This window comes from Erpetoichthys calabaricus, chromosome 2 (genome assembly GCF_900747795.2).
Source record: "Erpetoichthys calabaricus chromosome 2, fErpCal1.3, whole genome shotgun sequence".
Taxonomy (NCBI): Eukaryota; Metazoa; Chordata; class Cladistia; order Polypteriformes; family Polypteridae; genus Erpetoichthys; species Erpetoichthys calabaricus.
This window is the reverse complement of record NC_041395.2, coordinates 226,244,344-226,258,531: the sequence shown is the minus strand read 5'-3', so window position 1 is coordinate 226,258,531 and position 14,188 is coordinate 226,244,344. Positions and strand designations below refer to the sequence as shown.

The following is a 14,188-nucleotide window of genomic DNA, read 5'->3' as shown; positions in this document are numbered from 1 at the left end:
TCAAAATATCTGTTTTAATCATAATACTCTGGGCATTTAAAATATTGTAAAAACTTGCCTTTTTCAGTTAATACTTTTGTTATCATTGCCTCCATTCAAAATCTGCAATTGCAGAAATTAAGGTGAGCACTCTTGGGTTTACAGCATACCGTTTCTTTGACTTGCTCCGCTGAACTTTTGTGCCTCTTTCTGGGTTGATGTTGGTAAAACACCTAAGTTAAATAAATAAAGTTATTGTTTAAGTGAACATAAAAATTTGCAATGTTTTATACTTGGGAATCTAGAACTAATGGCAGATTCAGTCAAAGTGAAAATATAATAAGACACATGATACCAGTACAGTTGTTAATTCTTGAACATTGCTTCTGCATCGGTCACACCACAAGGTGCTTGTAACTTTCCAGTACAGCCAATGTCTGAAAACTGACCATCCACATACAATGATATCAATTATATCAGACCACCTATTACAAACCTACAAACATACACACAAACACATATATGTAATTAATAATGCCATTAAACAACTGAAATGCATAAGCTACCTATAGAGTTTTACTAAAACTTGCCTTTGTATGAATTCTAGTGTTGATCCTACATCAGATGGATACTGAATATTGAAAATGTAGTAAGCAGCAAACATCATCTCGAAGGCCTCTAAAAATACTGGAATATTCTCTTTGACAACATTTTTATCAACACTTAACATGAAGCAACTTGCAGTCAGCAGAGAGTCTCCTGAAAAATATGATCATTGAACAAAATACTTTAATATTTAACATTTTATGTTGAAAAATATATATAAAAGAGAAGTTCAGCATCTTATATACTCACCACAAAAAATGATACACGGTGATGCTGGAAGAGCAGACACAGATACCTCATTTGCTAAGCATGTGTCACTGACTTGGTAGAACATCAGATTTTTGTTTTCATTGAAGTATGCAAAAAGGAGCAAGACTGTGCCCAGAACCTCATGTAGCTTGCTGCATGTTGCTTTTTCAGCAGTCTTCAACAAGGCATTTACTTCAACAACTTTTCTGTGTCTTATCACTTCCAAGGCTTCTCATGTAAGCCAGTACTCTCTTTCCTTTACTTGAAAAGGATTCCCTCATTGTTTCTTCTAAATGAATTCCAGTTAATTGCTTAAAGTGAACTATAATACCAATTTTCTCAAAAAGGAAAGGCCATTCTGTTTTAAGCGTTTCCACTGCCACATTGTTAATTATATCCTTTCTCTGCACATTAATATGTTACCACCATTTTCAGGGATATAATTGATGAATCTTGAATTCCCTCAAGAAACAGTTTCTTCAGTTCTCTCTTATGACATTTTTGGGTTTCTACTGTTTCTCCCAGTGGCATCTGATCAGGACACCAATTCACATAACCATACGTGTCTTGTATGCAGGCATGCTGATGTGGTGAAACTTCATCAGTATCACTTCCACTGGATGTTGCTTTCTTCCTTTTACTTTTTGCGTGGTCATCCCGTTTAACATTTTCTGCTCTTGCATGAAGCTGTTTTAGTAAGGAGTCATATCCACTACCAATAATTTCTCCTTCAATCACATCCTTTAATGACCTTGGGTATTTATTAACCATCTTTGCCGCTATGTGTATTAAGTGTCTTTTCAATGGCATCTTACACACTGCCATTACTTCATTTATCACAATTCTAATCAGTTCTCTTCACCTTTTTGGAGGCAGTCTCTCTCCTCTTTCCAAATATCCCATTAAATCAGATGGCAGTTTTGTCCACGGTATGCAAAAGTCATTTATCCAGCTGTTACTAATGGTACCAGAGTCTACTCCACCTCCACTAATGTTTGAACAACACGAACTAGACGGAGACATTTCAGTGACAGGGGGTGAATAACCACAGGGATTGGGATTAAAATATTCACCTTAAAAAAAATGAAAGAAAAAAAATAACTGGCATGGCCATTAAAGGCATTTACAATTATTAAAAAAGAGTAACATTTTTTCTAATTTTGGTAAAATATATTAGATACTGGCTCAGGTTAATGCAATATATTGATGAAGAATTTCCCCAACAAAGATGCCCAAGAACAGAATCTACCACAAACAATGAATGATACTCACTTGTGACTAAATTGCTAGAAATCAATTTCCATGCTTGAACTGGTTTCAGAACACCAAGTAGTTCTTCCTCTTTTTTGTACTTGACATCTTCCGTGTGGTATACTCCCAAATCCTGAATCTTCTCTACAATAACTTTCAAATCTTCATTGTTCAAATTAGGGAAAACTGATCTGATGAAAGCATACAACTGAGTGCAATTTCTGTCCTGTTCCATATTTGTAACTGTAAAGAAAGGTATGTTTTCTAATCTGTCAAAAAAAGTATATTTACAAACAGTATAAACAATATATTGTACATCTCCCGTGTGATTTAAAATAAAAAAATTAAACTGATAATGGCATGTGTTTCAGGCAAATGATGGAAGTTCCATGACTTCTGTAAGCTGGCAAAGGATAAAAGTCACCAAGACATTCAAAAGGGACAGACTGTGTACACTCAGCGTCCTGGTATATCTGAAACAAACCAAGATGTGGTAAAAATGCAGAATAATATTTTCTAACAAAAAAAATGCAGGTTTTTACTATCCTTGATTACCATTATCTCAATTTCACCAAATTCCAAATCTGAATCTTTATTTAGAATCAAGAAAAATCCTTTTTTGTATAATATACCTTTAAATTGCACCTCCTCTGACAGAACTGTATCTGTCTCATCAAAATCAAGGCCCCCCAGTGATCTAAGTAGTAGTTTCATTGTACAAATTGGCACAAAAAGGAATACTTTTCCTTATTTCTAAGTCAGCAGAAAAGAAAGTCCCAGAAAAAAGATAGGCTTGAAGTAGTTGATGATGTTCAGCAAGGCTTTGACAAATGTTCTTGAAATTCTGAAAACATCTGGCACACCTCTTAAAATAGGAATGTTTACTTTCAAATCTCATTGTCCATAAGTGTATAAGTGGACCAAATTTAAGAATTAAAGCAGCATAATGCCTAAAGTAATGGTGCTTTGGTTTCAGAGGCTTTTCAGGAAATAACTCTTTTCTCATTTCAAGGTATTCCATTATAATCACTTCCAAGTATGCAACCTGTGCAGTAGATATCTGTGGTGCACATACTAACGCTACAATTTCTCTAAGCTGCAGTACAAGCTGCCAAACCGAATCACTGTAGTTTAATATTCTGTCACCTACTACCACAGGTAACAGTCTCAGCAAATTCCAGTTTTGTACTTCCTGTCCACCAAGTTTATCATTTTTCCCTCCAAACTCCGAAGGCTCGGAACTGGCATCTGACCCAGCATACTTAAACTGCACAATGCGTCTATTTAACTGAGAAACAGAAAAAACATTTTTTAGCATGTACAAAGTACTTCAGGCACAGAGCCAAATCACTGGAAACTACACCTTCGAATAGATCATGACCTAAGCATGGAGGTAGACCAGGTTGAGAAACATGAAAAAAATGTAGCACATTAAACAATGAGTTAAACTTAATTCCTTCAACTTCTGAAATCTCAGAAGCTCTCATCATGTTAACTGCTACACTGTGCTCTACCACTGAACGCAAAGGACCCGTAGCACAATCATCTCTTACAAAGACATTTCTTTTTACAAGGCAGTACCTACCACAATACTCACTGCTACTGAAATTTTCAGTAAATCCTCCAAAGCTGTGAGATCCCAAATTATCACCAACAATGCAAAACAGGCTGCCCTTTAACAAGCAATCAGAAATTTCCACACCATACTCCTCCAAGTTCTTAATATCGTCTACTAATTTTGAGAACACCTTTTCCTGGCCAAATCGTTTTAAATCTTTCTCATGGCACAGCATCACCAGCTGCATGTTGTCAGTATTACAACGATGATGAGGTTGAAAATATCCAAGAGTCATATAAACAGCCAGAACTTTGTACTTTTTCATAGCTGAGCCAAGACGATTGACAACCTCAAATGCATCTTGAAACAGAATTAGTTGTATTGCAGAGGCAGACTGGCTGAACAGAACATTTGACCTAAACACGGAGCCATCATGTATATCAGAAAGAAGACTGGACCGTGGTTCCAAAGCACTCCTCCATGTACATTTTTTTAGTACCCTAAGTTCTTGTCTATAAGCCGGACTCATGTATTAGCCGGAGACCAAAAATCATACGAATTTTTAAAATAAAATCGTATCATAGATAAGCCGAACTCATGGATAAGCCGAACGTACTATAACCTATAACTAATAGAAGGGAGGGAGGTCAGTGGTCTCACTCGCGCCCATTTAATTTCTTTAAGGGGGGAGAGAGTGTGAGATATTGCCGTCTCTCTCACTCCCCGCATGGCGCGGTTGGAGCGGCCGGAGCGCGTTCTTTCTGCTCTGGGCGTCGCCGAGTCAACACGAGCGCGTAGCGGTCATTTAAATTGTGATTTTATATGTAAGCATATTTAAATATATATCGCGGATTTCTGCGGACAATGGGTCTTTTAATTTCTGGTACATGCTTCCTCAGTTGGTTTGCCCAGTTGATTTCATACAAGGGACGCTATTGGCAGATGGCTGAGAAGCTACCCGGCTTACTGTTCTCTCTCTCTTGCGCTGACTATCTGTGATCCTGACGTATGGGGATTGAGCAGGGGGGCTGTTTGCACACCTAGACGATACGGACGCTCGTCTAAAAATGCTGAAAGATTATCTTCACGTTGCTATCTTTTGTAAAGCTGATTCCTGAAAAGACATGCTGCACAGTGCTTCGCATACTTAAAAGCTCGAAGGGCACGTATTGATTTTTGACTGAAAAACAAACTCTCCCTCTCTCTCTCTTTGTCTGCTCCTGACGGAGGGGGTGTGAGCTGCCGCCTTCAACAGCTTTGTGCCGCGGTGCTTCGCATACTTAAAAGCCAAACAGACATATTGATTTGTTTGCTTCACTCCTTTGAAGAGGAAGATATGTTTGCATTCTTTTAATTGTGAGACGGAACTGTCATCTCTGTCTTGTCATGGAGCACAGTTTAAACTTTTGAAAAAGAGACAAATGTTTGTTTGCAGTGTTTGAATAACGTTCCTGTCTCTCTACAACCTCCTGTGTTTCTGCGCAAATCTGTGACCCAAGCATGACAATATAAAAATAACCATATAAACATATGGTTTCTACTTCGCGGATATTCTTATTTCGCGGGTGGCTCTGGAACGCAACCCCCGCGATGGATGTATAAGCCGGACTTATGTATAAGCCGATATTCTATTTTTTCATTTTCACAACTTTTTTCCTTAGATAAGCCGCGGCTTATTAACAAGAACTTAGGGTACATCTTTATTGCTTAAAAGCCCTAATAATGTTAACTTTAGAGGTACATACTGTAAATATCTTTGATTTCGGTTTTCATCAGTGCCAAGATAAACAGTCTCAGGTTTTATATAATTATAACACGATTGATAAAAACTTCTTGTGTGTACACTTCTTAAAGATGTTGCATTTGAGGCAGAAAACAAGTCACATTTGGGAAGTATATTCATAATGCTACACACATTTTCATGTGACACTAATGACTTGCTCTTCAATTCCAATTCTAACTGTTGTTTTATATATTTCTGAGACATGACATTCAAGTCTTCCATCTCTTCCACAATTCTCTGGACTGTGGAAGATGGTACCAGATATTTAACTTGCAATTTTAAGTAAAACATTGCCAGGTTCCTTAAGTATAACTGTTCTAGATTTTCCACACCATCACCTATGTCATCGTCTGTGGGGTTTTCTGTCAAGCTGCTTTCATATGCTATACTGGAAGAACTTTGACCAGCGGTACAACAAAGATTCCCAGAATTAGACTTGTGATTTCTTGAGATATGTGCAGTGAATGAAGACTTAATCTTAAAACTCTTTGTGCAGCCTTTGTAAGGGCAGGTCACAGTTTCACTCCTGGCCAAATGTAACCTAAGATGGAAAAAAAGATCCTTTTCATCTTTGCATTGCTTTTTGCACAACACTGATGTGCATACAAATGACCCCAGATCACTAGGTAATTTGGGGAGTGTATAGTTTGCATGATTTCTGTAGACATGACTTTTGAACGCATTGTATTTCATGAATTCACGTTTACAAGATGCAAGGCCACATGAAAAAGTTGCATGTGCTTCACTTTTGTGAAGCATACAATGGTCTGCATATGGCTTGAATGTAGGGAAAACTGCTTTACAAAATGTACATATAAACATTGCAAAAAACGAAAATCAGTGCAGACTCATTGAAATGTGCGCAATAAGCAAGAAATGCGACTTTTGCGCCCAAAAAGCACTGAAAAAGCACCAAACTGGGTTTGACACGCTGGTACTGTTACCAGTAAAAGAACGCAAATTTCTCGTTTGCGTTTGAAAACCGCTTAGCACGTGCTCCCCCCCAGGCCTTTCTATCTGTTTCGGCTCTGAAAAACTCTATAACACGAGGGCAGTAAACGTCGTGTAACCAATTTAGCTTCGCTTAAATGTTTATATAACCATATTACGATTTTTTAACCAAAAGTATCCAATGACAAATATAAAATGTCTCGCTTTTCTATCTTACTTTAAAACGAATATCGTTTACATCGTTTCAAGAGTAGGTGGCGAAATAAACTAACGTTTATCTTAGTGTTTCAACAAAAGAAAAAAAAAACATATAAAGGGGACTTACTTGTTTTTTCACAACAAAAATAAATAATTTCAATTGTCCTCAAAAAGTAAAGTAATTTAAACTGCTCCCTATTTTAAAGACACTTTATAACTTTTCTGTAATACGCCAACTCGTCGACAAGTTTGGAACGCCAACTACTTAAACAACCACGTGACATAATGACAACGAGAAGCGTGCATCACGGGAAAATGACGAACACGTGTCAATCACATTAGGTAGCCACTTGTCATGTCGGAAAGTGGAGTCAATTATAAGGCGGAAGTATTAAAACACCTGCTACTGAGCGCTGTGGAGGAATAATTCAATGACGCGCCGAGCAAACAGCAAAGTGTAACTGCTTGAATTCATACTGCTGAGTTCTCGACAATTGCGGTTTCTGTAATAAATGAAAATAACAGTTTCAGCGAATGTGTGAATACAAATAGCGTATGTGACAGAATGAAGCATGAAATTTTGTGGCCCACTTCATGCATTTGGGGATGTTCGGTTTTGCCAAATGCCAGCAGAAGTCAGATAAACGTCAATATACATAGGCAATTGAATTGGTAGTTTATTTATGTATTTATTTACCATAATATATTCAAGCTGAAAGTTTGTCACTGTTGGTTGAACAATATGAATTGAATCGTGTATATTAAAATACATGTACAGTGATCCCTCGCTATATCGCGCTTCGCCTTTCGCGGCTTCACTCTATCGCGGATTTTATATGTAAGCATATTTAAATATATATCGCAGATTTTTTGCTGGTTCGCGGATTTCTGAGGACAATGGGTCTTTTAATTTTTGGTACATGCTTCCTCAGTTGGTTTGCCCAGTTGATTTCATACAAGGGACGCTATTGGCAGATGGCTGAGAAGCTACCCAACTTACTTTTCTTTCTCTCTCTCATGCGCTGACTATCTGTGATCCTGACGTAGGGGGTGTGAGCAGGGGGGCTGTTTGCACACCTAGACGATACGGACACTCGTCTAAAAATGCTGAAAGATTATCTTCACGTTGCTACCTTCTGTGTGCAGCTTTTAAGTATGCTGCACGGTGCTTCGCATACTTAAAAGCTCAAAGGGCACGTATTGATTTTTGACTTTGTTTCTCTCTCTCTCTCTCTCTCTCTGCTCCTGACGGAGGGGGTGTGAGCTGCCGCCTTCAACAGCTTTGTACAGGCGGTGCTTCGCATACTTAAGCCAAACAGCCCTATTGATTTGTTTGCTTTCCTCTCTGTTTCCTTTGAAGAGGAAGATATGTTTGCATTCTTTTAATTGTGAGACAGAACTGTCATCTCTGTCTTGTCATGGAGCACAGTTTAAACTTTTGAAAAAGAGACAAATGTTTGTTTGCAGTGTTTGAATAACGTTCCTGTCTCTCTACAACCTCCTGTGTTTCTTCGCAAATCTGTGACCCAAGCATGACAATATAAAAATAACCATATAAACATATGGTTTCTACTTCGCGGATTTTCTTATTTCGCGGGTGGCTCTGGAACGCAACCCCCGCGATGGAGGAGGGATTACTGTATATAAATTTTAAATGTCATCTTGTTTAAAAAAAGACCACTTTTTACACACTAATAAAAAGCAAAAATGTGTGAAGCTAAGAGACAATCACCCGAACACAAAAATCATTAAAGCAGTAAAAAAAAACTATAATTAAAAACTAAAAGTGCATGTTCGATTACTAAGTAGCAAAACAATACCTCAGCATTAAAGGCAGTATTTGGCTAAGCTACTTAAACTGATTTAGTATTGATTAAGTTTAAAGAACTAAAAAATCAACAATATTTAACGTTATCGTTTTATTAAGGATCTGTTAAATAAATATGGTGAAGCTATAACATTTAGGATTTTGTATAAAAAAAAAAAAAAAAACATAGCCCTACAACAAAACTAAATGAGGTACTTCATAAATTTTAAAGAAAACCTGGACATTAAAACTTTAATAGTACATACAGTATTGTAATTGACAATGGCCGCTAAAGCACTACTTAAATGTAAATATACATACATTTTTCTATTTAAATACATTTTTATACCATTAATTGTACTACAGTTTATTACTGTGAAAAATATACGGTAATTTAATGTATTTTTACTGTAATTTTTTACAGTGTAGCATTGGGTGCCAACCTAAAACCATAAAATGAAAATCATTTGCCATATTTAAAAAAATACCCTTAAAATCTCAAAACTTTCTATTACGTCGTAATAATATTAATTCACAGATACTTCTTGTATTCTCAAGATAAATGTCAGCTAAAAAAACATATTTTTCACATACAAGAGGGGCAGTCAAAAAGTTCCTGGTATTGTGATTTAGCAGGAGAAAGAGAGAGGTCAGATTAAGCACACATTGCTGTGGAGGGAAGCGTAGCACATCTGTAGACCAGTTACAACAGGCCTGGATTGGTTTCAGTGTGTAGTATTGTTTTAATTACCATTTGTGTTAGACGTGGGCATAGTCATTCGGTGTAATGTCACAGTTCGAATAATGTGCCGACATCAAATTCATGTGCAAATTTGGAAAAATTAACTTCAGATTTCATATTAAATACCACGTAATGATAGCAATACATACCCATTACAGTTCTTTTTGTTTCTGTATTTTCAATACCATGTACCAATGGCATCTTTAGGACCATACGGCCAATCATTTCTTTGCTACTGAGCATATAACATCAGATAAGCCATCTTATATTTTGTAAAAGAAAATTTCATTACCAACTAATTGTTTTTTTTCATTCAACAGTGTACTGGCCAAAAGATTTGTTTTAAGTTTAAATTGGAGCATGTGGAACTGACACTGCCTCAAATTGTACTACTTGCTTGAAGCTGAGAATTTTTCATCCTATGGACTGATCAATACAATCATGATAGCGATCAGAGCTATCAGTTTTTGTTATAATTAAAATAATATTTATAGCAGGTGTGCACTCTCCAAATTTCAGTCAGTGCAGTTTATATAATTTTTGTTTTATCCATTTTTGCAATCTCTGTTTCAATTCAGACAATTCAGACATACTAGTGTCAAAATGTAATACCAACTGAGAGTAAAAATAAAACTAAAATTTGTTTTTTGTTGATAAATGGTATTATGAATTGTAGCTGATTCACACATTCATTAAATGTCTAGAAAATCTGTAAAACGCTATACTATTGGGAGATTAATTATACTGTATGTCATGTCTTTACAACTTTACCCTGTCCTATTCATTTCATAGTGAACCTACAACCAACAAATGATTTCATTTAAATATTCCTACAACAGGCAGGAGCCAATCTATTCTGAGGTACATTGACTCAAACACCCACACACACTGACTCACATACAACGCTATGTTAAAGTGTTCATTTAAGATGCATCACATTTGGAGGTCAAAGGAAAACCAGTGTATTCATAGAAAAATGTCACAGCTGTGAGGCAAATAATACTGCCTCCACATAGACACTGACCTGGCCATGATTTCAATCCAGTCTCCTTGGTTTCTGACATGACAGCACTAAGAAATGCTCCACCACACAGTCCACATTTGTCTCTAATCAAATAACATAATGTTACTATAATGGTAAAATGTAGAAAACATGTTCAAACTTTCTGTAATATAAAAAAATGAAAACCATTGGTATTCAGCAACTGTACCAGTTTGGCCGCCTCACATTTCCAAAAACAAAAACTTGAAACAAATCATTTCTTCACTCTGCCAAACAGATGTTTAATGTATGCTAAACTTGTATAAAAAAACAGGTTCATGCTGAAGAAGACAAATTGCCACAGCTTGTAAAGATTAACCAACTATCAGCTACATTTGGAACAAACTGAAGAAAATGTATTAGCAATATACCAGTAAATTACAGAGAATTACCGTATTTTTGCACCATAAGACGCACCTGACCATTAGACGCACCTAGGTTTAGAGGAGGAAAACAAGAAAAAAAATATTCTGAACCAAATGGTGCACTAATATGTTTAATAAAATATAGCAGAATAATATTTCAACCATGTAAATTCAACAGCGGTATTAAGAAACATCATCACTGTCATTAACAAATAAGGAGACTTTAAGGTTCAAGCACTCTTCTAGTTTTATGGAAACCCCAAGAAGTCCTCATCGCTAGTGTCAGAATTTATTAAGATCAGTTGCTCACAATCACTTGGCAGGAGCACATACCTATCATCACGCGGCATAACCTGTCCAAAGCCACCAGGGGACAAAGCACGTTTGGAACAATGCTCCCTGAAATTATATCGCCAGTCTAGTCCCATCTATATTTGTAATGCCACAAAGCCCTTCATCTTGTGTTTTGTTGTGGGTTTCCAGTTTGAAAAATGAGAATGCAGTGCAAGCACAGCCCTCGATTAAAAAAATTGCTCTGCATACCTGTTTGTCTCGTCTGAAAGTTGCTGAAAGACAGGTTCAGGAAAGAACAGCCTGAAGTAGTCCAGCGGCTGGTAATCTGTCGAGTCCAACAGCAAGCCAGTTTGGCTCCCACGGATCAATGTCTAGGTATTCCTCCCACACGAACCTTGCCGTAGGTGCATCGGCTGCGCGAATGCGTTCAGCTGGCAGCCGATCAGCTGGCGCGGTATCGGCTGGTGTCCGATCAGCTGATGCCGGCTTCTCACTCTCTTGTTCGATCTCCTGATCACTCTCAACAAAATCAGATTCTGAAAAATCAGAGTCCGACTCAGTGATAATGCGCAAAACATCGTCTGCTGAGTATTTTGTTTTCTGCACTCGCTTCGCTCCCTCGTAAGATGTAGATGCCATCTTGCCTAGGCTTATATTTGTTTACATTTCGCAACTCACGCACACGCGAGGATTAGATGCCGAGTCAATGAGTCTAACATTCCTCCAAGCACATTGGGAATGCCTGTAATGTAACAGTGAGTTTTGTCGCCCTCTACCCCTGGATGTTGACTTTTGTCAGGTAATACACATCATGGTCTGTGACGCAATATTCGCTCCATAAGACGCACAGACATTTCCAACCTTCTTTTGGGGAAAAGAAAAGTGCGTCTTATGGTGCGAAAAATACGGTAAATATATTTCGTAAGCCAATAGGCTGACTTGTCTTGCCAGCAAATTCAGCAAAAAAAAAAAAAAAAAATATATATATATATATAATATATTTCTATTAATATATGTAGGAGATTCATAATACTGCATACATATATACATTTAAAGTACTGCAGAAATTAAATAATATACAAATAACAGACCTTTATAGATAAGACCAACAGTAACAGTATTTTCTTTTTTTCATATAAGGATTAGGAAAATGGAACACAGGCTAAATTTAACCTGCTCTCCTGAAACAAAATGGTGACAGTGAGTTTACAATAGTGAACACTGTTTTTTAATAAAAGCCTTTAGCGATAGAACGCCAAAACTGTAAAATGATTTACCTACCAATATTAGAAAAGCTCCTTCAGTCTCCGCATTTCAGTTGCCTTATTAGAAGACTTTTTATTTTAGAGTAGCATAATCCTGTTGAATGGATGCTGAGGTTGTTTCACATTTCTCTTAGGTTGCTTTTTAATTAGTTGTTGTAAATTGTTTTCATGTTTCAAACCATGAGTCTTTCTGTCTTCTAGGACATAAAAAAGTGCAGGCCACAAGACCAGTGAAAAATCAGATTTGAAGATGAAAATGTTAAGTAGGGGACTACTAAGGTTAAAACCAGAAAAGCACGATTAATCTTTTATCAGACACGAAGTGTTGCACAAAAATCAAGGTCAGAAAAACAGGACCTTAAGTTCAGAGAGTATCTACAAATTTGGACAATGAGTTTTCCGCAACAACTGCTTAAATATGGTTGCACTGCTGACAGCATGCCCCTTCATAACCTGTTGGTTGCCCTCTAACACTGGACTCCCAAAATGGTGGCTGCCATTAAAAACAAAATGGTGTTCCATTAAATTTTGAAACAAAACACTACATTTTTGTATAAAATAAATATTTACTAAGAAAACAGTATTTTTAGAATCACTGTGATGGAAAATATAAGAAAAATTAATTAGGATATACAGAAAAATGTATAGAGCCAGGAGAAAAATATAAAATAATTGTAATCATAACAGTGTTGTGCAGTTGAACTTCAATTATCAGCTCATCAGACAATTCCACAGCAGCACATCTAACTGAACATTTAAAAATGCAAGAGAAATGGGGACATTTTATTTTGGATCAGCAAGTTTGTTAGGTATGATAGCAGTTTAAAAATACAATCTGTATTTCTATTTATTTAAAAATTTGCAAATCAGAATATTGATTCTGCCATAACATTGTGGCAATTTCATCACGAGTGCTGAATTTTTTGTTGACCTCTATCACTATAAGATAACATTGTAATGAGTGTAACATACTATTTTATAAATATTAATGTCTGATCCGGTAATACAATTAAATGTTTCAACCCCTGGGATTTCACACATTAGAATATTATGTGGTGAAAAAAATCTGCATGCCTGTGGGCATTTACAATTAAAATAAAACCATAAGAGTAAAATGTACTCCATGACATTAAGAGGCTGTAGTGCAGCCATAATAGTAGTAACATGAAGGCTTGTTATGTGTAATGCATAAGTATGCAAACAAACAGCTACACGTTTTAGTATTCAAAAGATATGAACTGTTTAGATCCTAATATTTGGGGATTATTAAATTTATTATTGAAAGGCCATTACAGAACCTAGAGTTTAAATAAACATCTGGAAAAAGAGAGATATATGAATCCCACAAAAATCATTAATCTATTGAATTCAAGGCCTACATATAATTTAAAGTAATCAGTATTGGGGTAAGGGGGGGGGGGGATCTACAGTACTGATGATGTGCATAATGGCCCTGATCCAGTTGATCTTCTCGAAGTACATTGTTACAAAGTACGCTCCAACTTACCAAGATAGACTGAGACTTTTACTTGCAGCTAGACATAATAATAACTAAATCTAAAAGTGGTCAAGGGCACATGGATTTAGTGACTGTAACTACTTAGTTGTATTATGTGACTTATTTTGGACAATGTCAAAACCTGTGTACTGAGGGAGAAGCAATTTCTATTCAAATGACTGTAAGAGTGCAGATACTTTATTGAACAGGCTTCAGCAAGAGTGTTCATCTTCATTAGTAATGTTTTGAAATTAAACTAGGTAGTTTTTATTTCAATTATTTTAATTATTATAAGTACAAGTAAATGTAAATAGTTATGTAAAATCCGTCATTGCAACATAACCAAGTATGATAGATAGATAGATAGATAATTTGTCCCCAGAGAAAATTTACAGAAGCTCTTTAAATGAATACATAAACAGGTAGATATGTAAATAAATAAATATACAGTACACATAAACTTTGGTCTGCACACACACACCAGAGTGACTATAAAAAAAAGTTCTGATTTGGCTGTCACAGTCACAGGCATTATACAGGTGCACTTCTATTGTTATAAAGGATCCGCAGTAGCATTTCTTGGCACACTTATGCTGAATA

The 14,188-nt window shown here is 36.3% G+C and overlaps 1 long non-coding RNA gene across 1 annotated transcript; it reads right to left on the bottom strand.

The window, feature by feature from the left end:
- Window positions 1-255: 255 nt before the first annotated feature.
- On the bottom strand, window positions 256-3,340 carry LOC114661890 (uncharacterized). Its single transcript, XR_007934123.1, has 3 exons — window positions 2,107-3,340; window positions 835-1,907; window positions 256-738 (listed from the first exon to the last, which is right to left on the bottom strand). It is a non-coding gene; the product is annotated as an uncharacterized LOC114661890 (long non-coding RNA).
- Between the last annotated feature and the right edge of the window lie 10,848 nt (window positions 3,341-14,188).